At 41.2% G+C, this 26,077-nt stretch overlaps 1 long non-coding RNA gene across 1 annotated transcript; it reads left to right on the forward strand.

Annotated features, from left to right (window-relative positions):
- Positions 1 to 622: 622 nt before the first annotated feature.
- On the forward strand, positions 623 to 23,742 carry LOC117953420. Its single transcript, XR_004658607.1, has 4 exons — positions 623 to 767; positions 2,030 to 2,034; positions 6,078 to 6,086; positions 23,730 to 23,742. It is a non-coding gene; the product is annotated as an uncharacterized LOC117953420 (long non-coding RNA).
- Positions 23,743 to 26,077: the final 2,335 nt, after the last annotated feature.

The following is a 26,077-nucleotide window of genomic DNA, read 5'->3' on the forward strand; positions in this document are numbered from 1 at the left end:
GACAATACTATATTATATATATTTATATATATATAGGGATTTTAAAATTGTACATCACATAGCAGAAAATAAAAGCTACAGCCTAATGTTTATCAAGAGGCTTTTTTTTCCCCTCCCAGGCATTTTTCCAAGTAACTGCTGGACTTTAAGTGCTACTCCAGCGTTGCTCCTCCATAATATTATAGGACTCACAAGAGACAGATTTAAGGAACAATGGCCAAAATCGAAGCTGCACAGACTGAAATATCCTCACTTCTACTTCCCCGTTTGGGTCAAGTTTCAAAAACACTTGGTCCTTCAGGGTTATTTTTGTGAATGTACCTGAGTCAAACTTTAGTTTAAAAGCATAATTAGGACGGGAAGGCCACTTTTAAGATTAACCATATCTTCGTTTTCGGTCGTATGGCCTTTTGAGTGGGAGTGCAAGGGGCACTTTTATGCTAGCCTTGAAATAGCTATTTTTAAAAAGAAGGCTCGACACAACATATAACGTTGCTATATCACCAGGGGACCTACACATGAACTCCAGCATTGACAACATTGTTTGTGCCCACAGAGTTTACTGAAAACATTTTTGAACGACTTACTTACCATCTCGCCAGTCAGAAGGAATCAATCTCCAAATGCGAATGATCAGACTCAACTACAAGGTCAATATTGTTTTTTGTTAACGAGAAAACAACGAACTATCCGTGCATTTACTTGGAACTAAGCTTTAGGAGCTTTCCATCTTTACTCCCCTCCCTGTTACGTTGCATTCGGAGATGGTAGCGCCCAGAAACCACAACTGCAAAAGTTAGTCGTCCAAAACCTTTTTTTTACTAAACTGTGTACACAAACAATTTCCTCAATGCTTAAGTTAATGTGTAGAGCCCCTGGTGATACTTTGCGCAAATTTTCAAGTTGTGTCGAGCCATCTTAGTGCTGTTGAATGTTGATTTTGATGCTATCATAGTGGTGCCCCTAGCTCTCCCATTCAAAAGGCCACTTGACCAAGAATTTTGGTGAGTTATGATTTAAGTTTAGGGCCCAAGACCAAGCACTTTTTTCCAGACAGCTCTTTCAGAAACACGGAGTACATAATACATTCATACATACAATACATAATAATTCTACACCTTGGGACAACTAAACTGAACTTTAAGTGTGATTGGAGTGCCCAGTCATTGTGTAATATGTGCTAAAAAAAAATCTTACTTAATAAGGAATTTCACAATTCCCATTAAAAATAGAACAATAACTAGAAAACTAAACAAAAGTAATTTTCTAGATGATTAAGGTAGCACAATGAAGAAATCAGCATTTCATTTTCCATTCCACTAAGTGGTAACATACCAGGAAATATTAAGATCCCCTCTTCTCAGTTAAATTATATACAACATAAGTATCTGTGTTATATACATATTCTATGATTGATACATAAAGCTGAACTTGAAAAGTCCATTCCAAAACAAGTGGTTTCTAAATGTATAGGAAGCTCCATTTAACAGGTTTAAATAAGGAAAACCTACTGTATATACTGCTTTTAATCTCTACTGGTCAACATACTCCGCATAGACACCTCTCCATCATATAGATTTTGTATTGGCCTTTACACACACACACACACACACACACACACACACACACACACGATACCATCTCACTATCTTACTTAATTAGCTCCTAAAGGCCACGTCCTTACATTGCTGCATGGAGCCGCTGTGTCTCCCGCTATACCATCATCTTTTAAATGGCTTTTACATTTCAAACCATCTTGAGCTTTTTGTGCTAGGTGATGCTTATCCAGTGCTGAGGTCACTGACTGAGACCTGAAGGGTATTTGGATTTTTTTTTTTTTTTGTAATAAAACAGCCAGCAGTCTAGTGTTTCAAAACTTATCAAGCTTTTCAAAGAGAGACGATGGCATTCTATGAATGAGCTGTAATTGTTTCAAATGTGCACAATGAAAACCACAGGCTCACCACTTGGCCTACAACGCTGCTACCACAAAGCATATTAAGTTTGGACTAATTAGGCCAACAATCAGCATTGGTGTTGGAAGAAATAAGGAATGCTATTATCATTAGTGTCCATTTAGACACAGCTAAGAGAGCTTGGATTTATTCTCGGTGAAAATGCAGAGGAGCATCGGCTAACAGACGGAGAGGCAGGACCCAACTATACTTTCAGATCTGTGTATGTCTGAATACAGCTCAGCGTAACTGTATTAGTATTAAACTAAATTAAACTGTAGTTTAAATATGGTCAAACCAGCCCATACAAGACAAACCAATAGGACGTAAATCTTCACTTAGATTTCAAGCTACACTGATAAAGCTCAGTGCTGCAACGCTGACGAACAAACTCCAACAGTCTTTTAACAGTCCCCTCTCGGAGCAGGGCATCCTCAGGGACTTCAAGAGACAAACTCATCTTTTCATTCCATGCACAGAGTGTGGTAAACAGACTTCTTGCCTACTTTGATTGCCAGGCAAACTCTAAGTCCCTGTATTCCACGCTGTGTTGGGGGGTTATTTGGTGACATTTGGGACGGTCTCACAAACGGCCAAGCATGTCTTGACACATGGAGAATTAAGAAGTGAGGGAACATGAGGCCAGCAATTATTTGATATACTATGTTTCACAACAGCATTAGGCCTATATGTTTTTATTTATTTTTTAATGTAACTGCAATTATTCCAAAGCTGTACAGTAGGTAGAGTACACTCAGTGCCTATAACTCAACAAGTATACTCAAATGGCAGCCCTGAAAAATTAAAAGCTAAGACAAAAAGTAGTCTATAAGCATAAATAAAATTAGCCCTGTATAAGCAAAACAAATTCACATTTGAAATCATAATTAAGTAGCCAACTGGTTGTCCCTCCTTTGAGGATCCACATGGTTACACTGTAAAACTTCCATCTGATACTTCCAATAAGTTGTCTTGTGTGAATAGCTAAAAGATATAGGCAACATGTAACTGAAAATGTGCTTGAATTCCAGCCTATATTCTGCAAATAAAAATAGCCTAATAGTTGAGTGAATTGATCCATCCTATAGGACACTAGAAGGATGACTGCTAATTGTAAGAACCCTGTGAGACAGACAGCACTCAGCAGGGACACGTATGCGTAATGTGCCAATTCAAATTCAGACGTTCAATGGTCACACTGTACGTTGCTCAAAAATGAGCTCCCCTACATCAGTACAAAAGGTTGCACACCGCACAGTAGGTGTATTGGACCATGCAGAACTAGTCCTATCAACTGTGTCTCCATCCAATGCTGTGATGATCCCACGGCAGAAATACAAGCAGCAGCTCGGGGAGAGACAAATCACACTTTGGCACAGGGACATTTTCACCTGCTGCACCGTGGGATAGCGCTGCTATGCGCGCCTGCAGCCAGAGCCACAGAACCTATTCTGGCTCCCAACGGACTCAAGAATTTTCCTGATGAATGCAAAAAAGCTGTGCTCAATGCGCAGGGCAAGTTCAATGTGTTAGAATAAAAAGGTGGTGTCGTTGTGTGGTTTATCAGCTGACACGCATTCTAATGCCACATTTTAACATCGGGAATGACAAAGATGCAGACTTCTAGGATAGGCTATCATCCCACACTGGATACACACCAAAAAAGAATAGCGAGCAATTATTGATGCTTAACTCTTTATCATTAATGAACAGTGGCTTTTTAAGAAAATAGGTTTTTATCCAGCAGCTGCATAACATTTGGCACCCGTTAACACCCGGCTCCACTATGAGCCAGCCCGTAGCCTATGTGGTGCCAAGTTTGATCGGACTGCGCATCCCCGACGGCCCGGTTCTTCCTTACCTCTCTCCTCGCCCGCCACTGACGAGGGTTCGGCGCACGGAAATAATCCCGAGAATAGGGCTAGAAAGGCGAGTAGAAAAAACTCGGACATATTTTCGGAGAGCGGGCTATAAAGAGCCACGGTGCTTCTCCCGGTCCTGCTGCCGGTCCGGGTCCAGTCTCCCCCTCCACCACTACCCGGTTGTCGAGCGCCGTTATTCGGTGATGTCCAGCGGAACCAGTGCGCAGAACAGTGCAGCGCTCCCCCCCGCTCCGCGACACATGCACACCGCCGCTCTGTACAGCGAGCAGACGCACCGGAGACTGCAGGAAAGATGAAGAGTCAGAGGCAAAAGGGACAGAGGGAAGGCGGGGTGGGACTGGATCAGGATAACGAATGAGTAGCCTACGTTTCCTGTCTTTTGTCAATGATTAAACGCCGTCAAGGTGGCGTAGCTCGCCTGGAATTCATCATATTGGTTCTGTGCAGTCAGTGAAGTAGGTGTCGTTCGGAGGAGGAGGGGGGGGGGGGGGGGGGGGGGGGGGGGGGGGGGGGGGGGGGGGGGGGGGGGGGGGCTCACAAAAGAAGAAAAAGTCAGAATGGAGGATCGGAGGAACAGTAATCTTAGCTGTCACCATTGCCTCCAGTACAGTCAAGTAGAGTTCAATATCACACCATCAAAAAAGCCAACATCCTACACAATTAGCTTGTATGTCTTAGTGTTGGAAAATAGCAAAGTGCAAATGTGACAAACACTGGTGAGACAGTCACGTCAGTGACACCCCGAACTACTACTAGCCTATTAAGCATTTTTCTAAAATATATATATTTTTTAAAGCTCTTAATCTGTAACATATGGTTGATGATTATAGAGCCAAATGTTAAAAATGTATTTGCATTCTGAGATTAAAGTCAGAATTATTTTTTAAAGTCTAAACATTTTAATAAAATTAAAAAGAATGTACAGTTTTTTTTCTCAGTATTCTGACTTTAAACCCAGAACTCAATACATTTTTTTACATGTGGCCCTAATTGCATAGGAAGAAATGCTGTGGTCCTTTTGGTACTATATTATTTTAATAGTGCTCCGGGCTCATGCACGGCATAAAGCAGCATGACATTACTTTGTAGTCTAGTTGCCTTGCGTTGTCATAAGAGGGACAACAACAGAAGCACAGCAAGAAAAAAAACTTAAAAGCCTTCTGACTCAATAGATGTGGGCCGTGAGATAAACGGCCCTTTGGTCAACCATCGCTGTCCATTTCAGCTAGGAAACACGGAAATTTAGCATGCAATGAGTGCATACAAGTATACACATGCAAAATACGATTCAATAATGCTCTTGTAGGTTGAGGAATCCCCAAACGCACATGACAATATATATTTAAGTCCAAGAGGCTCACCAGAGTGTTAAAATGATTATAAGGAAAAGTCAACCGGTCATGGTTGAATTAGGAATTGCTGACAGTCCAAAAATATTAAATCATTTAATATTTTAGAAGTTCTGATTTATTTCAGGCCTGTAGGACTGGATGGTATTTTAGCCTTGATGTTAAGGTTGGTGAGATGTTCTGCCATTAGATCCACCCCTTGTATTTATATTGATATAGTGGTGGTAACGGTCAAGGGCTTTTATCAATACTAGCAGTTTATCAGAGGGCATTATGTTGTTCTCAATTCTGCTTAATGTGCTCATATTATGCTTTTTCATTTATTCTAGTCCAGCCGTGACTTACGTAACAAACGTGCGTCACTTTGTAACACACGTTGTAATGCTTGCCTAGCTGCTAGTGTGGCACGCCCTCATACTCTGCTTCTGACTGGCTAGTAGTCCTTACCAAGGTACTGTGCATATGCGACTCCCAACAAAGATGGAACTGAAGTTAGATGTCTCACTCTGTAGCTAACACAGAGAGCTCAACACACAGGGTGAAAAGAGGAGCTGAAGCAATGTACAGTACAACAAATATATGGTGTTTTTGGAAAACCTCTAAATACAATTAGGAACCTGAAAATGAGTATCATATGAGCACTTTAAGTAAAAATGTTAATTCTGACCTTGTAGATTAAATGGATAGCGTTGGTTAAGAGGTGCACTTTTCTCAAATTTATGATAGAATTTGTTATTTATTGACAGAGAAAGTAAGTAATTAGAGTGGTTATTGCAAGAATAACATTTTTACACAAGCACATCCAGCTCTTATATGCTATGTAATTAGATGTGTGAAGACCAAGCATGTGGTTTTTCTTGCAATAATTAATTTCGTAACATCTTGGAGAGTTTTTCACTGTGTTGAAGCTCCTGTATATTTCACCAGCACAAGCATTCATTTCATACATTTAACGGCAATGAAACAAAGACCTCTTTGATTGTCACTATGCCATTGTTAAATGGTCTTTGTAGCTTAAGGCTATAGTCACCGTGTTACTGACAGTGCTGTCTACCGGTGCAGTGGCCGGAATAAGAGAAAGTGGTAGCAGAATGCTGTTCATTATTTGGTATGGATGCTGCATCTGAGCTGGAGGTGGGAGAACTTTGAAGAGCAGGGCGTCACCATAGCCTTACACAGTGGTTGGAAAAGAAAGTGAGGGCGTTGGATAAAGCATGCACGTGTAACCAGCAAAGAATGTGTGTGGATCTTTCTCTACAAATCGAAAGTAAATGCAGGGGGGGCATACTGGAGTATGTCAGTTTATTTGCTTGGAGAGGCCAAGCTTATTGCAGTGTTTTACAGGTAATCAAATCACGAGTGCAATGTGCCCTAAATTAGAAAAGGAAAATGGCCGTATCTGAAGTTACATCACTGAAGATGGCAAATAAATGCAATTTCTTTTTTTACATTAAGTTTAAATATTGTTTGATGGCCTTGGAAACATCTGTTGACCACACACTCACCTCATTGTCTGTTTACTGGCCGTTCTGGAGGTGTTGATTGTGATGATTGGACCAAGCTGGCAGGCATGAGGAGTCACAGAGAAATGTATTTACCCAAAAATGAAGCAAACCTTTTGCAAAATATATAGCTACATGTTCTGGGACCATAAATAGGCCAATTAAACAGAACATAACCTAAGACTAACTGACCTAACAAAGACAAAACTGATCCAACACCAAAGGGGAACTCATGTAAAATGGCTGATCAGACCATTTTTGAAAACAAGTGACAAAGACTACTCCCTAATTAGTCCTGCACCGGCCTGACAAGTAATCTATCCGTATTAATATTGTAGCAATTAACCAAAACAAAAGCATCAACAAACTAATATATTCTCCAGAAATAAACCAAATCTCTAAACTAGAAATCTGAATAATGTGGCTGGCACTTGGTACACTCTGACTGGCCACTTCCTGTATATAGGAGCTCATCTTTAAGGGGTGAATTTATTTCTGCCCTGTGGGAGGCAGAAGTGTGCCATAAAGGCCTGCAGGCCGCCAAAAATGAAAAGACAAAGAAGAACAAGGGCGTATCTTTTCCTAAATAGACGACTCTCCATCATCAGCAACCACCAGCGGAGCTTCAGGACTGAGAAATAAGAACGATTTAAGGACAACTTGAGTGTGACTGTACAGTTAACTACATGTGTGCGCTATAAATATAAACTAATTTACTAAAATAAAAGCTATGGGTCATAAATGTGCAATATGCATGAGTTCAAAAGCTCCACAAACCCAGTGAGGTGAAAATGAACTATCAAAAATAATAGTGTATACTTTTTTGATCCTTCAAGGGGAATTACAGTTTTCACTGTGTGCTTGAAATACACCCACATGCTCAGAACCTATACATGCACAAGAAGAGAAAAGTCAGAGTGAGGTGGTTTCAGCTGTCGAGGGCTCAGAGTCCACCACTGTACTTTGGCCAGTAGGGGGGACTTGAACCCGCCTCTGGTTCCCAACCCAACTCCCTGCAAATATATGCTACTCCCATTATGTGTAAACTGTAAAGAAAACAAAGTTGTGTCCAGCAGGGTTACCAACATTTATATCTGATGTGTTGCAGCAGGCACAGCCATCACAAGCCTATCACAGGATCTTCATCAGCAGATGAAGTTCGCTGAGTTTAGTAGCTCTGGAACCGCTGGTAACATCACCTCAGGGTCAGATTGGGTTTTTGTCAATGGCTAAGGTCAAGAATGAACCTTTTGATGCAACATAAACAAAAAGTTGTGTCAAGTTGAATTGAGCATTCAATTAAAAAAACAACCTTGTCTGCTGAGATTTTATAAAGTAGCTAAAAGCTGCTAAATAGATGTGCAGATTGTTGTTGTTGGCATTTGCATTTCGAATGTGAATTCATTTAACATGTGTTCTTAGAGTTTCAGAACACAAACGGTGACAGACATTGTTCATTTACCATAGAAACTCCACAGGGTACTTTTAAACTAGGTCTTGAATCAAAAATAAGACATGTATGGTCTATCAGTTAGCGGTGAATTTTCAACATTTCTGCACACATGGACAGTAGAAAAGAGCAGTAGAAAAAGACCTTTGTGCTCTCTCTGGAACTGCCCGAGTGTATCCGACGTAAAAGGTAAGTAAATATGCAGCACTGTGGAGACGGCCCACACAGCAGACTGCCACACTAGAATCCAGCTAACCTCCCTCTATCCCTCTCTGAACCTTTTGAAGGGATGGTTGTCTTCATTCCTTACATACTCCATGTGTTGTAGTGCTTTTAGCAGTGAGAATAGACCGTTAAAGGTGCTCTAAGCGATGTCACCAATTTTGTTGTCTACAATATTTTTTGTCACATACAGACTACAACCAACAAGAAGGAGTTGGTTGAATCATGAACCCGCATTTGTGGAAGTAGCCTACGTGCTAACGCTGCTGAGGAGATGGCTCCACCAACTCCTTCTTGTCGGTTATATGCTGGAACACTGCTTGTTATTTTTGGTGGTGCAGGTTGGTGCAGTTATGGTGTTTTTCCATTAATTGTACCTGCTCGACTCGCCTCGCCTCGACTTGACTCGACTCGACCGCGGTGGCCCGTCCTCCTTCGGCCAATGCAGATTAGTACCGCCTCATGCATGAGGCGAGCCGCGGCTGGTCGTCACAGCAGGAAACTGCAGCGACCTAACACGACACACACAGAGAACGTCGATGTTGTGTTGTTTTTGATTCTCAGCATGTTGCCACTCACAGAAGACAAATTAGTTTCTAATGAACCTGGAGGCAGCAAAAAACAAAATGCTGGATAAACTGTTTACAGGTAAACACGGCAGGTTTGTTCAGGACCCCCCCCCCCCACCGTCTGTAGCTAGCAATGATGACACACGTCACCTTTTGGTATCGCCTCAGCTGGCTTGGAACCTCAATTGAGTTAGTACTACAAAAAGTACTTGTTAGCGGGTACCAGGGACTTTATTTTATCCTGGAAAACCAAAAAAGGCGAGTAGAGGCGAGGCGAGTAGATACCATGCAGTGGAAAAATGCCATTTGTTGTGGTTGCCATTTTTGGATTCAGGGCTGTCTACAGAGATTGTGTTTTTTGTTTGTTTTGCTTGTTAGAGTGTGTTCAGGGGACAGGCAGCTAGCGGATAGATGATTGTTGTGTGTGACAAAAAATGTTTGAGCCTAAAAAATGCACAACATTGCTTGGAGCACCTTTAATAGGTAAAGACCTTTGCTAATGAAGTCACTAAGCATAGACTCTGTCGATAACTGCCCCATTGACCTAATGACACGCAGAAACTAAGAGCTACGTCGTTGTAAACTATTCACCTATCCTCTTTAAACATGTCCACTAAATGCATGTGATAGTGCAACACGTATTCATTACCCTCGCTGATGAACCAAGCTGTTGGTGCTACTCAAATATAAGCAGCCATGTTCTGACACACTGTTATAAATTCATTAAGCGTAACATTGTTTACGGTGACAAAGAAATGTATCTCAGATGAGATGGCAAGATGCCTGACTTTCAAGCGGAACGATCTGTCGTGTTCTATTATTGAGTTGTCACAAAGAAAGGAAGTCCAAGTCTTCAAGGACATTTCACATTGAGTCTCTGCTATTTCTCGCTGCCAGGATTGCTTGCGCTACTTCTCGGAAAAAAAAGAATAATTTCATGTGTCAGGTTTTTTTTTTTTTTTTTTTTTTTTTTTTTCTTAAATGCTGTGAGCAGACTGCTGTTTTCCCACCGCAATCACTATGGCTACACTTTGATTGAACTGCTTCAACTCTTTTCGGACCATTATAAAGTGCTCTACTTCTGTTTGGAATGATACACTGGAGCTGTGGAAGTGCCATACTTATCTGCCTCTTCTTTTTACTATCATCCTTGATTAGCTAAAATCCTCAACCCATACATAATCACATCAACTCACATGTAACACCCTTTTGGTAACTTTGAGCGCTGCCATGCACAAAGAAGGGATGCACCTGTCAATAGGAGTAATGCTCAGAGTGGTCCAGCAGGCTTGGCTTCAGTGCGGATGTGCCAGAGAGAATCAGGAGCTAATGGCAGTCGGACCACTCAATAGAATAAGCCAGGGCAGCCTAATAGCCACTCATGCATTGCCTGCTGTCACTCACTTGCGGTACAGGTCCTGACATACAGGACTGGACGGGGCCTGTTTGCCTGTCAGGAGAATACATCGACATGTAGCTACACGGTTACACAACGCACACCTGGCGTGACCTCTGGGTTGTACGTCTGTGCGATGTGACGCTCTGTGGGTCGTTTTCCAGCACCGCAGCCTTGAAGCTTCTCTCACTGACTGACATGAGAGATCACCACGCCAGCTCTCCAGGAGCGATTCCAGGATTTTAATTTTTTTCTTTCAAGTGGGGTGGCACAGAGAGGACCAACCATCAGCCAGGGGGGGACCGGGGGGGAGTGTTTGATCAGAATACAGAATAGAAAATCTGCATAGAAATATTCACTTGTATAGAACAAAATATAATTCTTCTAAATAAACATCACGTTCAATATTGTTATTAGTTCATTATTAGTTTCACTTGTTTTCATTTTAAACAACTTGTAAATCCAAATACAACACACATTTTCTGTAGGCTCAGTCTGTCACTTTAACAAGAAAAAAACAATTCCAGTGTTGGTTCCATGGTATCAGAAAGAATTATGAATTGGTCATGTGACAAGGGCTAAGAAGATTGGCAGAAAAGGCCGCAAAGTGACGGTACCCTGATCCAATTGAAATCACAATTGTCAGATTGACTGCCCAATGGAATTGGGGTTGGGGGGGTGGGCAATCTAATTTTCTGCCCCCCTCCTAGCCCCGCCCCTGCGGCTCTTGCACCTCATTCGACCTGCACTTAGCTACTCTTGCTTCGGATGGCAATGCCGTCCTCCAAAATTAGCAGCAGCTATTGACCCTGTTTGACCCCCTGTCATAGTTGTAGGCTCATTATCAGGCTGATAGCTTTGCCTCCGTGGTTTTAGCCTCAGCTTAGAGGCTCAGCAGTATTCCCTCAGAAGTCAGAAGCAATTTTATAAAGTGAGGAATGAGCAAGGATCAGCCGGCAAATCTGGTCTGTCGTGCGTTTTGTTTCTTTTGACAGTTATTAGTTGGAAATGCACTGAATGGAGGATAGTTCCGTCTTGCTGCGGAGGACAAGCACAGTCCTCCGCCAGGGCCATAAAGTGATGAGGATCCACGGGTGTCCCCCAGGGTCTCTGAGCCTGTTAATCAAGCTGTGGGATGACAGGCCATTTGCTGTATGAATCACTGCACTCTCATCATGCTGAAAATGACTTGCACTTTTTTTGAAAAGGCAAATGTAAACTGCACCATTGTTGCACTCTTTCAGGATAATTTGAAGGTAGAGCTGTTCAGCGTGTGTGTGTGTGTGTGTGTGTGTGTGTGTGTATATTTTAGCCGGTTATACTGCCATCAAACTGATCAAAGAGTCTTTACTCACACATCAGTTGGCCATAACAAAAACAATGGGTGTGTTTTCATGTTTCCTGTATCTAAAATGGCATGGCAGTTTTATTTTTTTGCTAGATATTTACTCGTTTGTCTCACACCAAAGTCTCCAACAGCAAGTGTCAATGTAACCAAACATTATGTTATTGTACAACAGTTAATTGTTCCTCGATGCAATTTCATGCACATCTCAGAGGAGATGAACATCATTTAATTCTCACAAATGTGGAATAGCTGTGATGCCATTTCCTGTGCTCGTACTAAGCAGTTTGAGAAGCAATTTCAACAAAGCAATTTCAAGTTAATTGCCTTTGTGTGAAAACTTAAAAAGAAAAGCTTCCGCAATCTCTATTTATTTATTAGTGAAAGAATAACCCTGGTCCTGTAAGTGAGGAACAGCATGGCACCAAGACTATTTTGAGAATAATGCATACTTGATTCTGTTATTAGTTTTTTTAACATTTTTTTTTTTTAATTCTACCAACACACTTTATCAACCTTAAGGGAAAACAAACAATCAGACATATGCTCACACACAATTAGAGACACACTCTTCTCTACAGCTGCAGTGCACTGACTTACTACTGCCATCTAGGGATAAATAAAGATGCTGGTTAAGTGCTGCTCCATGTGAGTATCATATCCACATCGGGGGTGCTACATATACGTGGAAACTCTATATCACATTGAACTAATAAAATTACGTACACAAACGGACACAAATAACATTAAATCTGATCTTATGTTCAAAAATAAAACCTTCACTGAGTAAAAAGAGAGCTAGCCTTCACTATGACGGCAAAAAAGCCCAATTGCTGTCTGTCCATTTGTGTGTGACACTCTTTCTCCTTTGCAATATTTTGTGCTGGATCCCAGTGGACAGCAGGGTTGGAGAAGCCACAACACAGACAAAGCAGCTCGCCTTCTCTCTCTTCTCACAGCTGGAACCCTCTCCGACTGAATAATGAACTCAATCTCAGCTCTGCCTCAGGAGGGGACCTTAGAGCCGCCCTCAGCTTAGTGCAAGGCTTTGTTACCTGTACGCGCATGCTCGCCCACACACAAGCACACACTCACACAATCCCAAGCTCACTGTCACTCCTTTCTAGCTTTAACAGAAATGCTCCACTGATTGGCAGGAAAGGATAAAAAAAAAAGAGAGGAGCAGAGTCGGGAGACATCGAAGGATCGTCATAGTTTCAACGTGGAGGAGGGCAATATTGAGGCAGTAGGGGTGAAGTGGGGAGGTTGGAGTGTGTCAATAGCAGTTTCCCAGCAGTTTGACCCTTGTACCTCTGAGGGTCCATAGGAAGTGTTTTTACTGAGGAAGTGCACGAAGTTGCTCAGTGATGGGCACGTGAGGGATGAGATGAAAGAGAAAGCCGCTGGATACCTAGCTAATGAATGACCACGCTTCCCATCCCTGTTTGAGATTTAAGAGGTGTGGGTAGGTAGAGCTGAAGGGGGTAAGCAGCAGTGGTGACTCAGCTGAACTGTCAAAAAGCCCTTCACTTCAGCAGCCTCCACCTAGAGACCCATTAACCACAAAAACATGACAGCCTTCCATTAAATCCACCATAATTACCTGAGACACTAATGAAATTTGTGGGCTGCTATAATGTAGAATCTCAAAAACTGTAACCACAACGCAAAAAAACCACCATGAGTCTGATTTGCTTTGCAGGGCATGAATATGCTGTATGTCTGTTTCTGGGGTTTTGATGGTTCAGTTTAGAGTCCTGTGCTTTTTCTTCATTTCCTGTTCCATTCTGTGTATCTACCTCATAGTGACAGATCCACTTCATGGTGCTTCTTTTAACAAGCAGTGGCAGCAGGCCAACACACGCACACACACACACATCTCCTCAGCAACATCTAAATAGGTAATTATCTAACTTAAAGAGTACGGAGGTGGCAGCCAGTGCGCTCCACGTGATCAGCCTTAAACTAAAGCCTCTACTCAGCAAAGGAATATTAATTGCCCTTTCCAAGTCGACAGGCAGTAGGGGAAAGAGAGAGAGAGAGAGTTGCCTATCAACAAGCAGTGGCTAGCAACTTCCCGGCAAGGTTACTGAATAGAGCCATTGTTGTCGTCTCCTTGTTGGAGGCAACGACACGCCAAAAATGTCTGCGGATATGTCTGCTTAAACATTGTTTTTCTTCCTGTCGTACCTGTAAATACAAGGATGTTTGTTGAGAGAGAGAGAGAGAGAGAGAGAGAGAGAGAAAGAGAGAGAGAGAACAGCAGGTGGGGAAGGGATAAAGGACTTGCAGCATTTTGGAGGTGACTAGGAGAGGAAATAACCCGATATACTGCAGCTTTTATCATGCCTTTGTGAAGGGTCAGAAATCAGAAGTTTCCTCTGATTAGTGGAGGAAATCAAACACAGTAGTTATCTGGAAATGTCCTCCCACAGAGCTCCCAGGTAGTAACATGAAAACAGCCTCTCAATCTAGAATATTAGAAATGTGCCGCAGGAATAGGATTTTTTTTTTTCTCTGCCTGGGCTCATTGATATGCATTGTGGTTCTTCCACTGATAATTGCCTGCTGAGCTCCAGATCAATTCTGTAATTTGCTATCAAAACTCCATGATATTATGTGAGTGTAGTCTTATTAAGAAAAGAAAAGAAAAGCTACAACAGACAGGTACCAGGGAGAAGGAAGGGCTGTTAATCGAGTCCAGACTTGACCTGGACTCAAGACTTTTTCTACGGTCTCAGACTTGTCTCAGACACGGGTCTTGCCAAATATGGCTTTTGGTCTTCACCGAGTCCATGTGTCTTCATAATCTTTATAATTATGTTGGTTGGAAAGTGAAACACTGGCCACCTGATAGCCAATCACACACTAGATTATCACACACTGTGCATCTGTGTGCCCTGTTAACGTTATTGCCATTCATTTTCATTGATTCACACACACTGTAAAAAATGAAGATGTCCACCAATTCTGCCATAATCATAATGATTGATCTAAATTTATGTTGACATTTGGTTGCTCAAATGCTCAGTACTAGTGGCACCCAGCGGTGGTAATAGTAGTGGATTGGTGTTTATATCAGTTCTACCACTGCTGTAATGAGGTATCACCATATGCCATTCTGTTTTCTTTAGATTTGATCATTTGAGATCAAGGGCAATGGCTATCTTTATAAATCCTGGGTGTTGTGACACTGTTTTTGCTTTTAGATCAATAAATAACAACCAAAAATGATTGTCTTGAGTTGATACTGTCATGCATAAGACTTTTTTTTTCTGTCCTCGACTTGGTCTTGACTCTGACTCAAACCTCGTTGACTTGGTCTTGTCTTGGTCTTGACTAGTCCTGGTCTTGAACTTGTCTTGAAGTAGACAAAGATAGTCTTGACTACAGCCCTTGGAGAAGGTGAGAAGCACTGATTTTAGAGTAAATAAAAAAGTTTTTTTTCATCACCTTATTACTGACGTGTGCAGTTTTGGAGTTTTAGCCGTTGCACAACACTAGAGCCACAGTGGCTCTAAAGACAGAAATAATGCATGGACAGAGAGGCTTTTCTCACAACTGTCCTCTGTATTCGTATGTGTCTTGTGTTGCAAGTAAGAGGCAAAATGCCCAGCGGGAGAGGAGAGAGACCGTGAGTGTATCTGTAGCTTTACATTATTCTGACAAGCTAACAGTCAGTGATGGATGAAATAAAGCAAGCACTCGCTAAAGAGAGGCTCCTCAAACTCTCTGGTGATTAGGGGAGAGCCTTTCACTGAGACCATAATGGCCTTGTGTGACCCATGACTGTACCCACTCTCACAGTACTTCTTTTCGGGATTACGACTGTTGGAATATTTTTATGGCTTGGTAGTAGTCCAACAATAACACAGATGGCTGTTAAATTTATGAGGGTGAATTACTTGAGCATATAACATTTTAAACATAGTAACTGACAGTGAGTGAAGATATTATGGTAGACTGAGACGTTACACATTTTACTTACACCCTCTGAAGATAATGCCCACAAGGTTGTTGATAATCCTCAGCATGCTGTACTGGTCAGAGGGCCAAAGAAAATTGGTGTGGTTTTCTAACCATAGAAACCTCAGGCCTATTAACTACAAAAAGCATCAAAGAACACCTTTTTTTTCTTCTTCTTCAGTGCAGCAATGATTTTTGCACTAATGAGTTTAATGCTCATCACTACCCACTGTAGCATCATCTATCCAGAGCATGAGTAGCACTGTCGATGCCAAAATTACTTCTTACACTTTACTTTAAAATGACCTCTCTCAGATAATTGGTTTTGCCATGATGATCTTTCTTAAGAGCTAAAAACAAAACGAAGTTACCTTTTAACAAGGTGGATAAAACATGAAGAAAAAGAAATAAATAGAAGCAGCTGGAGTCTAATTTGAAAATCTCATCAGCTTTACATCAATGGCTATTTTGTTAGCGTTCAAACAGAGCTCTCATGATGACTATAATAAGATGGCTTTCAATACATATTTAGAGCTGTTGTTGTTGTTGAAACAAGATAAAAACCTAGCCCCTAAGAGGAAAACAGCACAGTGAATGCAAGCGTAAACACAATGCATGCACGTCTTTACAGTCGGTGAACCCAAATAGACTTTTGTTACACTGATCTGATCTCTAAAGCAAGAGGATTTAGACTAACCCGTTCTACAAACTAGATTGGAATCCTGTTGAGGTGGCAGTAGTTATCGCAGATAGATCTCTTTTAAAGCACCCTGAGATTGTCTTACTGTGACATGTCAAAATTGACAAAGTCCCTTCATACCCATTTGTGTGTTGTCATTTTCTGTGGCTAATCAGACCTGTGCTCAAGTTTAGGCTAGGCGGAGTTTACCTCCCAAACACTGTTAAGTAATAATAATGATAAAGGTTAAAATCATCGTGCCATGGCAGGTGCAAAATAAATTTGAAGGATTCTGAGAGAAATGTCAGTGAATCACAGGCCGTAAACAACAATTCTGATTAGTCTGGGCGAAAGCAAGAAAAACAGCACCTGTGGGGTGATAGCCATAGCTGGATTTTAAAGTTTTTGGAAGTAGTTAGCTAAAGTTGAGTTAATACTCATACTTCAATAGTTTGGAATGAAACTTACTAAAACTGCTGACATCCGTCAATGACTAATGGTTCATAGTTTGATTTAATATTGTTAAAAATAGGCCATGGTTATTGACTACGAACAGTTTTTCACAAATACTTTTAAATAGCCGGGACTAAAACTTCTAAGACTTCTAAAACTAACCAAGACTAAAACAAGCACTTGAGTAAGAGGCTAGTACAAACTAGTCGTAGGTTGGGAAATGATTTAGGTTAGATTAGGGTAGATTCAAAAATCTGTGGTTCTTTGGCTCAGTGAGTTAAACTCAAAACAATGAGGTGGTGTCTACTTTAACAAGAGTTCTGCCTCCTGGCAATGTTTGTATAACTAAAGCTACAATCTGCAGTTGGATTGTATGTCACTATCAGCCAGGGTGCATCTACAGACGGGCGCCATCTGTTTATTGACATACATGCCAAACTTGAACGTCAGTCAAAAGGAACTCTCGAGATAAGGAACATGTTCTCCATGTTGCATCATCAGCAACACACACAGCCGATGATTCATGGACTTTATCTGTAGATGACCGCTTCACATCCAGCTAAGCCATCAAGATCCTGTCTAGCTGTCTTATCTGTTGCTGCTCTCTCTGTTGTTTGGTTTGCATGAGTTGTGTTGATAGCGCTTATGGAAGCTGACAGTTTTCGGTTGTGGCTTGCCGCCTCGCCTAATAGCCTCCGACTGTATGATTGATGGAATGTGGGGGAAAAAGTCGACAATGTCTGGAGTTTCCTCTCACCTCCTTTTTCTCTCTCATCATGCTCACCCTTTATGCGGCATTAACAAATTTTTGGTCAAATTTCTTTCAGCAGTCCCAAGGGAAGACATCAATGTGTCGGAGCCCAGATTCATATGCACGGATCAGATGAGCCCTCATTGTGCAGACTTGCTGCAGGTTGATCTATGACCTGATGACCTGATGGCTGACATGTCTGAAGCAAGCACCCTTCACATGTGCATTTTCCTCTTTCCCTTTTCTCCCTTAGACAGAGGTCAGACAAATCAGTCTTGACAAGTACAGCTGAGACTACAACTGCTCTCGAGAAAATACTTGGCATGCTGCCGTGAAGCTGTGCATACAAGACAACAAGAGAAAGACAAAGAGGAAGAGGCAAAATCAGAAAGTACCTTTCTGTTATACAAAACATTATCTCATCTGCACAGAGAAGCTCAATACTAATTACAAACACATTGTACAATTATTTCTTGCTCAGTGGTGCAGAAACTATATTGATATTCTTATGAGGAAAACACTGAGAAACAATTTTGCATGGAACTTCTTTCTCTTTATTCATGCTTGGATATGCAGTACGCAGAAGGATCCAGGTATCGTTTGTTTATACCAACAGTCTGGAACAATACTAACATGGTTCATGTATGAAATATTAGCCTCTTTCACTTTGCTCTACATTTCTGCAGTCTGTAACACTATCATTCTTCGTCCGCTTATCCGATGTCGGGCCCCAAACTTCCCTTTACCCAAGTCACATTAACCAGCTCTGATCGGGGGATCCCAAAGTGTTACCAGGCCAGGTTGGAGATATAATCCCTCCACCTAGTTCTGGATCTTCTCCGAGGCCTCTTCCCAGCTGGACATGCCTGGAACACCTCCTTAGGGAGGTGCCCAGGAGGCATCCTTACCAGATGCCGGAACCACCTCAACTGGCTCCATTCGACGTGATGAAGAAGTGGCTTTACTCTTGGATGACTGTGCTTCCTAACCTAACTCTAAGGGAGACGCCAGCCACCCTCCTGAGGGAGCCCGTTTCCATGGCTTGTACCCTGGATCTTGTTCTTTCGGTCATGACCCAGCCTTCATGACCATAGGTAAGGGTAGGAATGAAAACTGACCGGTAGATCGAGAGCTTTTCCTTCTGGCTCAGCTCTCTGTTCGTCACAAGGGTGCGATATATTGAATGTATTATGGCACCCTCTGAGCCGATTCTCCGACCAATCTCCCGCTCCATTGTCCCCTCACTCGGGAACAAGACCCACAAGATACAAGGTATTTACACTCCTTCACTTGGGGTAAGGACTCATTCCCTACCTGAAGAAGGCGCTCCATCGGTTTCATGCTGAGAACCATGGCTTTAGATTTAGAGGTGCTGATCCTCATCCCAGCCGCTTCACACTCGGCTGCGAACCGATCCAGTGAGTGCTGAACGTCATAGGCTGATGATGCCATCAATACCACATCATCCGCAAAAAGCAACGATGAGATCTCCAGCCCACATCGACTGCACCTCAATATCCTGTCCATAAATACTACGAACAGGATTGGTGACAAAGCGCCGTCCTGGCGGAGGCAAATCCTCACCTGGAACGAGTCAGACTAAGTCTATAACACGTTAGATTAATAAACATTTCTATTACCGACAAGTGTTTGTAGGATTATGACCTTTGAGTTTATGAAATAGCTGCAGCCATCACACAGCAGCGGGAGCTATATCCCCTTGGCCCACTTACACAGTAAAAGTCAACAGCAGCGGTGGCTGTGACACACTCACGGAGGCAATTAAAGTACTTAAGCTTCTTCAGAGTCATTCAGTGTTACTTCTAGTGTTACCACAATCGCCAATATTCATTGCAAATAAACATCTATAAATCCAATCATAGAAAAAAAAGTACGTATAATACTTGAAGTTGTCTGGAGCATCAAAGTAATATGTACAGTACATCCACAGGTAAACTGCAAACTGCGATTTTGGTTGTCACCAATTGATTCTGGAGAGGCATATAGGAATTTTAGTGGAATAATTTGCAAAAAGTTTTATTAATTGCTTTGGTTATGTTTTTTAATGTAAAAGTATTTTTTTTATTGTAAAGATGTCGGATTTGTCTTGTTGGGATTGTGTTTGGTTCAATTGACATTACAGTTTTTTCTTTCCCAATTGCTAACACACCAAAATGACATGCATAGCACAATTATTTGAACTGACACAAAGAGGGAAAAACCTTTTCTGAAGTCTGCAACAGTCTACAACACATTTTTTACATTCTACACTTTTTGCAATTCAAAATGGCACTTTTTTAATGCACTGAACCCAGTTCTCTGCACAAGACAAAACAATGTGACATAAAGTCACGTTTCGTTATTTCAAAACTGTGCCACTCAAAATGACACCACATTAATTGACTAATTAATGTACCACCCAGCCAAACACCTCAATGGGTAATTGTTACCACTCCAATCAGGTAATAAGCACTATGGAAAGACCACAGGTTACCACCTTTTTGACAACACAATGGATGATCCAGCTTTATCACAAAGCACACCAAATACAAGAATGCTTCTCATTATGTCCAACAGTGTGTAATTGTTTAGTCAAAAATCTGGTAACATGAATTGTGTGTGTGTGCCCTTTGTTGCAAAAGTTTTATTTTGATAATGCTATATGTAGTTTTGGTTGCAGTGGTTCATTTTGCAGGGCATAAGAGGTATTTTGCTGTTTGGGTGTGTGTTTTGTGAATTGTGTTAAGCATTTTGATAAACCTAGCCTAGTTTTCAAAAATGTGTTTTAGCAATTGGAAACTGTAAAATCGAATATTGTAAAATCAAAAGCCAAGCTGACCTACAATGTCTGTGCATTAAAAGAACACAACTGTGACACTTACCGGACTTACAGAGAAAATCTGGAACACGGCAGAAACACAACAGGAACAAGCTGATGGGACAGGACAAAAGGATCTGACAAGAGACAAGGGAAGCACAGACATTAAATACACAAGGTAATGAGGTAACAAGAGGCAGGTGACAAGAGGGCAGGGACTCAGGTGGAAAACATCAGGTAATCACAAGAGCAGGAAGACACAGGAAGTAGAACTAAAGACGGAACGAGACAAAAAACAGACTTCAAAATAAAACAGGAAACAGAATATATAGACACTCAAGGGAACACGGGACAGGACCAACAACACAAGACCAGGGAGAAAACAAGATACAAACACAAGAACAGGGAGGAAACACAAAAAATAAACAGAAAAAAAGGTACAAAGACCAAATTAAAACTAAAACCATGACAATAACACTTCATCAACTTGGAAAAGATAAGCGTCCTCTGAAATGCAATACATAATTTGTTGGAGAAAGAATTTTGTGTGGCCACACCCAGATACTGTTTCCATCTTTGGTTTTTTCCCTTCACTCTCCATGACATTAGCATTACCCTCACAGGATGTTGTTGTGGAGACATTAAAAAGAATGATGGTCCTTATTGTTTATTGCGCAAAAACAGACTTGACACTGAGATTAAATAAATTACACATAAATCATAATTTGAATTTATTTATTTACTTTTTACATTGCATTACCGATTGTCTTTCCAAGAGAGCAAGCCAAATAAATACAGGCCAAACTCATCCCCATGTCATGAGAGTAAAAATAATGACGTCCAGTCCAATCCAGAGATAAATTACAATGACGCATGAAGGGGATGAGCGCTGATTTGGCCTGGTCCACTTCCAGGTACGACGAGGAAAAATCCTTCTCTGTGACAGGAGGAAACATCAGAAGAAACCTGGCTCAAGGACACACATAATTTAGCACTGGTTAAAATTGAACGTTGAAGTTGTAGATAATAATCAAAACTAATCAGTCTCTGCACTAACATTATATGACTATGCAACAAAAGATAGTCAAAAGTTGTTTTTAATTTTGGTGGACAACTTTTACATCATGAGAAAGTTTTTAAGAGTCTCCAAATAGATTTTCCCATTGTGCAGAAACAAATGGAAAGCAATGGTTTCCTGATTCTTTAGTCATTCTTGAGTGAACACTCTCGTATACGGACCTCCAAGGTCAGTGGCGACAGTTGGGTGTTGGATGAGAGGACACCCACATGGTCACTAAGGTGGACTTCTGGCTGGCACCACAGCCACACCTGAGGTCCAAATCTGTACAGAGGCAACATGCTGTTAGGTATATTGTTCTGTGTTACAGTGTGTGTGTGTGTGTGTGTGTGTGTGTGTGTGTGTGTTTTGATGGTCGTACCCTCAGGTATTCCTTGAGTCTCTGTTGGACTGAGGACCTCCTGACACCAGGGTCAGAGTCATACTCATAAGATCATAGTTAGTAAATCCCCAAAACATTCATTCTTTTGCGGTGGTGGCAGATGTATCAGAGGCAGATATCTCACAACCTAATCTCATAAAAAAATAAAAATGCATGTTTTAATGCCACTAAGGATAAGAGAGGAATACGTTTGCTCTATTAGGGTTAGTGTATTGTTGTATTTATTACTTTTACCTGACCCTTTGAAGATATCCAAGCATACTATATCTGACTTCTAATGTTCAGAAGATTCAGCTTTTAAAATGATCTGTTGCATTCTGCTTGAATATGGTGATAGTAAAGATTTCAATGTGGAAATTGTTAACAGGATTTTTTAATCTATGCGTGTAACCAGAGTTTAAAATAATGGCAAAAAAGGCTGAAAAAAGGACAAAGGGGTTTTGCTGTTGACCTGTGTTTACAGTGTGGTGTACTGTATGTGTTCTCCCTGATGATGTCTTGGATTTATGCTGCTGTATTCAGAGTTGGTCAAAGAAACGAAATCTTCTGCAAATCGTGCAGAAAAGGTAGTTTGGGGAGTTTCTGTTTCTCTCTAGGTCTGTTATTTCAATGTGTTAGTGTTGTTTTAGTGCATGAGAAGTTTGTGTATGTGTGTGTGTGTGTGTGTGTGTGTGTGTGTGTGTGTGTGTGTGTGTGTCTGTTTGGTAGCTGTACATGATTCAGCCTCAGGCACTAACTGCAACACTCCCTCCTGGCAGCTCACATCTCTGAAGTCCATTAGTATTAGCAGGATCTGGGGGCTGGAGTTCACAGAGCAAACCTGACACACAAACACAGCTTACTTTCTCCCATTAGTTGCAATATAGTGTGTATTTAATGTGATTGACTATCTGTACAATGAACAGCTTTTTTCTTAAGTCTGTGTGTGTTTTATACAGACATGTACTGTATATGCACCTGGCAAAGTACAGTAAGTTGCTTCTGTAGTGCTGCTGCTACTGTAGGGGACTCCAGGACCCTGTTACCATGATGAAACACACACACACACACACACACACACACACACACAGATACAGACTCACATGGTGTAAACAATGTCAGTGTGGCTGTTATGGCTGTAGATTATGATTAACATTAAGACCTGTCCAATAGGTAAACATTTCTAAATCCAAGATTTATAAGAGTTTGTAAATCCTTCAGTGCTTAGGCTACATTTCAAATCATTACCAAAATAATTGACTTTAAATATACTCTTCTTAAATTTGTGATTTTGAATAAGAATAAGAATAATCTGTACTAACCTGACCTGAGGAAGAGTCTTGGTGGGCCAGTGTCTGGCATGCTGCCTGGACCAGTGAGCCGGTGACAATGGACTTCTCATTCTTCTTTTTCTCCCTCTTTGCGTCTTCCTCCTCTTATTCAGTGGGAGTTTTGAACTCCACCACTTTATCAACCCCCCTCTGTGGTCCCATCTGGAGCTTTGACCTGGCTGCAACATGGAGGGAGAAATAGGCATTATTTAGTTGATTGTATTTTGGGTGGACTGTCTTACTTTCTCATCTCCTGTGAGCGGTTCTGTGCTCTCCCTCGTTGTTTGCAGCTGGAGCAACTAGGTGTTTTCTCTGAGAACAAAAACTCAAAAGGTTCATTATTACAGTAACACACCTTTTTTTGGCTGGTAAATTTGTGATTGATTTGAAACACTGAAACTACTCAAAGCCCGCAGGTCCAGCAAGTCTTATTCTCTGGTTTTCAGTCTCCAGCTGTTGTTGCGGAGGCTGTAGTGTCTGAGGAGGGATGCTGCGGACAAAAACAAACACAGCTGCCCCTTCTACTGTTACCTTAGTCATATCTGTGGATCCATAAAATGAAGTGATTGTTAGAGCCATCTCTAGTCTGCTGAACTTCAGAGTTCCTACTCACACTACCAGGATAAAGATGGCTTTAACCCTTCATCTCCCGTATCTTTTTAGGTATTATTTATCTGTAGAGTAAAAAACCAAAACGTAAGAATAAACTGAATGTCAGCCATGTTTTTTTTTTGTTTTTTTTTCTAAGTCTGAATACAAACAACCTGAAGAATTAAAATAAACGGGCGAAGAAGATGCGGTAAGAACAACATTGGCAGGCAATGTAAAAAAAAATCCAGCTCCTCTGGCACCACCTACAGCCTGTAGTGTGATTTGCAAAAACCCACCCCCCCCCCTTGTCCAGATGCACCAATCAGGGCCGGGTGGGGTGTCTAACTGTGTGTCAATCCCTACTAATGCATCAACATTCATTCTCCCTTGTGAGGGAAGGGGCTTAGGAGACCGTTTTGAGCTGTAGCCGAAAGGTGAGAGGGACAGAGAAGTTGTTGATGTTCAAATTTTTGAACTGCAACTCTGATAATCAACAGAAAGACAGATGCTTTTTCTATTGTGAATTTATTTTTGAAATAAATCACACTTCAGTAAAAGGGGTTGTTTGAAGGGATTAATCCGTCTGCCAAACATTCTCTGGTCGTAGCGTCCCTTATGAGAAAATTAGCATTTCTCCGTTTTACATCATTTTTAATTGAACACATTTAAGTTTTAAACTGTTAGGAATTGAAGTCGTCATTTTTCCTTTTTCAACCACTTTCTTGGGTAGAATCAATGGATTCATTAAACACGTAAGCATGGATGTATTAGACTGGATTAGTTTAATCTAGGCGTGCTTTGTATGAAGGGGGAGCCCAGGCGGAGACATAGACAAAGTAAATTTTAAAGTGCAAACTTTAGGTAAGTCACATGCACGCAGATGTGTAGGGAATGACCCCTCATTATCCATTGTAACACATTGACAATTTCCACATATGACTGCCAGCAAACCTCTGAAGAAAGTTTCTTGTTTATTTTGAGTTGAGGAAATCAACAGTGAGAACATGTGTCTGTGTGCCTACTGCCTGCTGTGCCTTCTGCCCAATGTATGCCCACTGTTTACATGTAGTGTGCCTAGTATTCCCACATTATGCGCCCAGATGGGCATGATGTGTGGGCACACAATGGACATTCTGTCAGCATAACATTAGTTAGCTAAACTTTGTCTAAATGGTTGTGTAGTTTGCATTTGGCTTGCAAACGTTGAAAAATTTAGCATTCAAACCCAATTAGTTAAGAAGTAACCATAAATTTCAATGTTACGTCTGCCTTAGCGATGACTGAAAAACTGATGTGTGCTGTGCAAAAATAGAAGGCCTGACAGTCGTAACAACAGTACTTACTGCCTCCTCATCCCTGCCGCTTGACCCTCCCTCCTACTTTTCAATCTCAATTAACAGTCAGTCAACTCAGAAAAAAAGCTGACAAAATACTCACATGCTGTCTCCCTATTAGACAGTAGTAATCAACAAATGATTGTCCCTCTGGCTGCTTTGTGCTTTCTGGTTGTAAAAGCCCACAGTGGCAGACGGCTGCTCCCATGCAGGCGTAATGGCAGGCAGAAGCAACTGGAATTGGATGATGCCCTTTGTCATTCTGCACTCAAGCGTGTTTCGTCCGCTTGCCGTATTGAGAAAAAAGGCAAATTGTATGTAACCTACTACCCCAGTAATCTTTTCTCTCTTTAAATTTGAACAAAAAAAATGTTTCCCAAGGCAAAATCACAGTTGTGAATTTTGCATAAAGTAACTGATAGGATCGAATAGAATAGGATTTTCAGAGACATTGCAGCATGTAGTTTGGGGTTCCACAAAGATGTATCCTAACCTAAAAATGTTGCAAACAGTTGTCTGCTTCTATTTACTGATGTATTGTTGTTCAGCTATATTATGTCAGCATTGTTCAACTGACATCAAACCACAAGGCAAATTCAATTGAATTAATGCCTTATAATACTATGTAATAAAACATTGTACAAAACGTATTACCAATCTCCTTCAGTCACGGATGTTAAGAACCTGCTACTAATATTAGGATTTTAAACATGTTGTTTTTAGCACTTGGAAATAGTTAGTTATAGGTACATGACAGGAGTGTCTCAAAATTAGGAACCCGTTTATTAAAAGTGACAACTTTACTAAAGATGTAAACATGTTAATATGTTTCCTATTGTTAATTATTTCCTGTCACCATCAGAGTGCAAACATGTAAAAGCTTTACCGCCTCTCTTTTGTTTTGTGCTCAATGTTGTGTTCAATGTAGAACTGGGCAACAAATGTTGTCATGGAAGCTGTCACTCAAAAACATGGGGCGTTTCTCAATATGTGTTCTTCTATGGACTTGTGTTCTTGTGTTCTTGTGAAACGTCATGTTTGGTG

Source organism: Etheostoma cragini, chromosome 11 (genome assembly GCF_013103735.1).
Source record: "Etheostoma cragini isolate CJK2018 chromosome 11, CSU_Ecrag_1.0, whole genome shotgun sequence".
NCBI lineage: Eukaryota > Metazoa > Chordata > Actinopteri > Perciformes > Percidae > Etheostoma > Etheostoma cragini.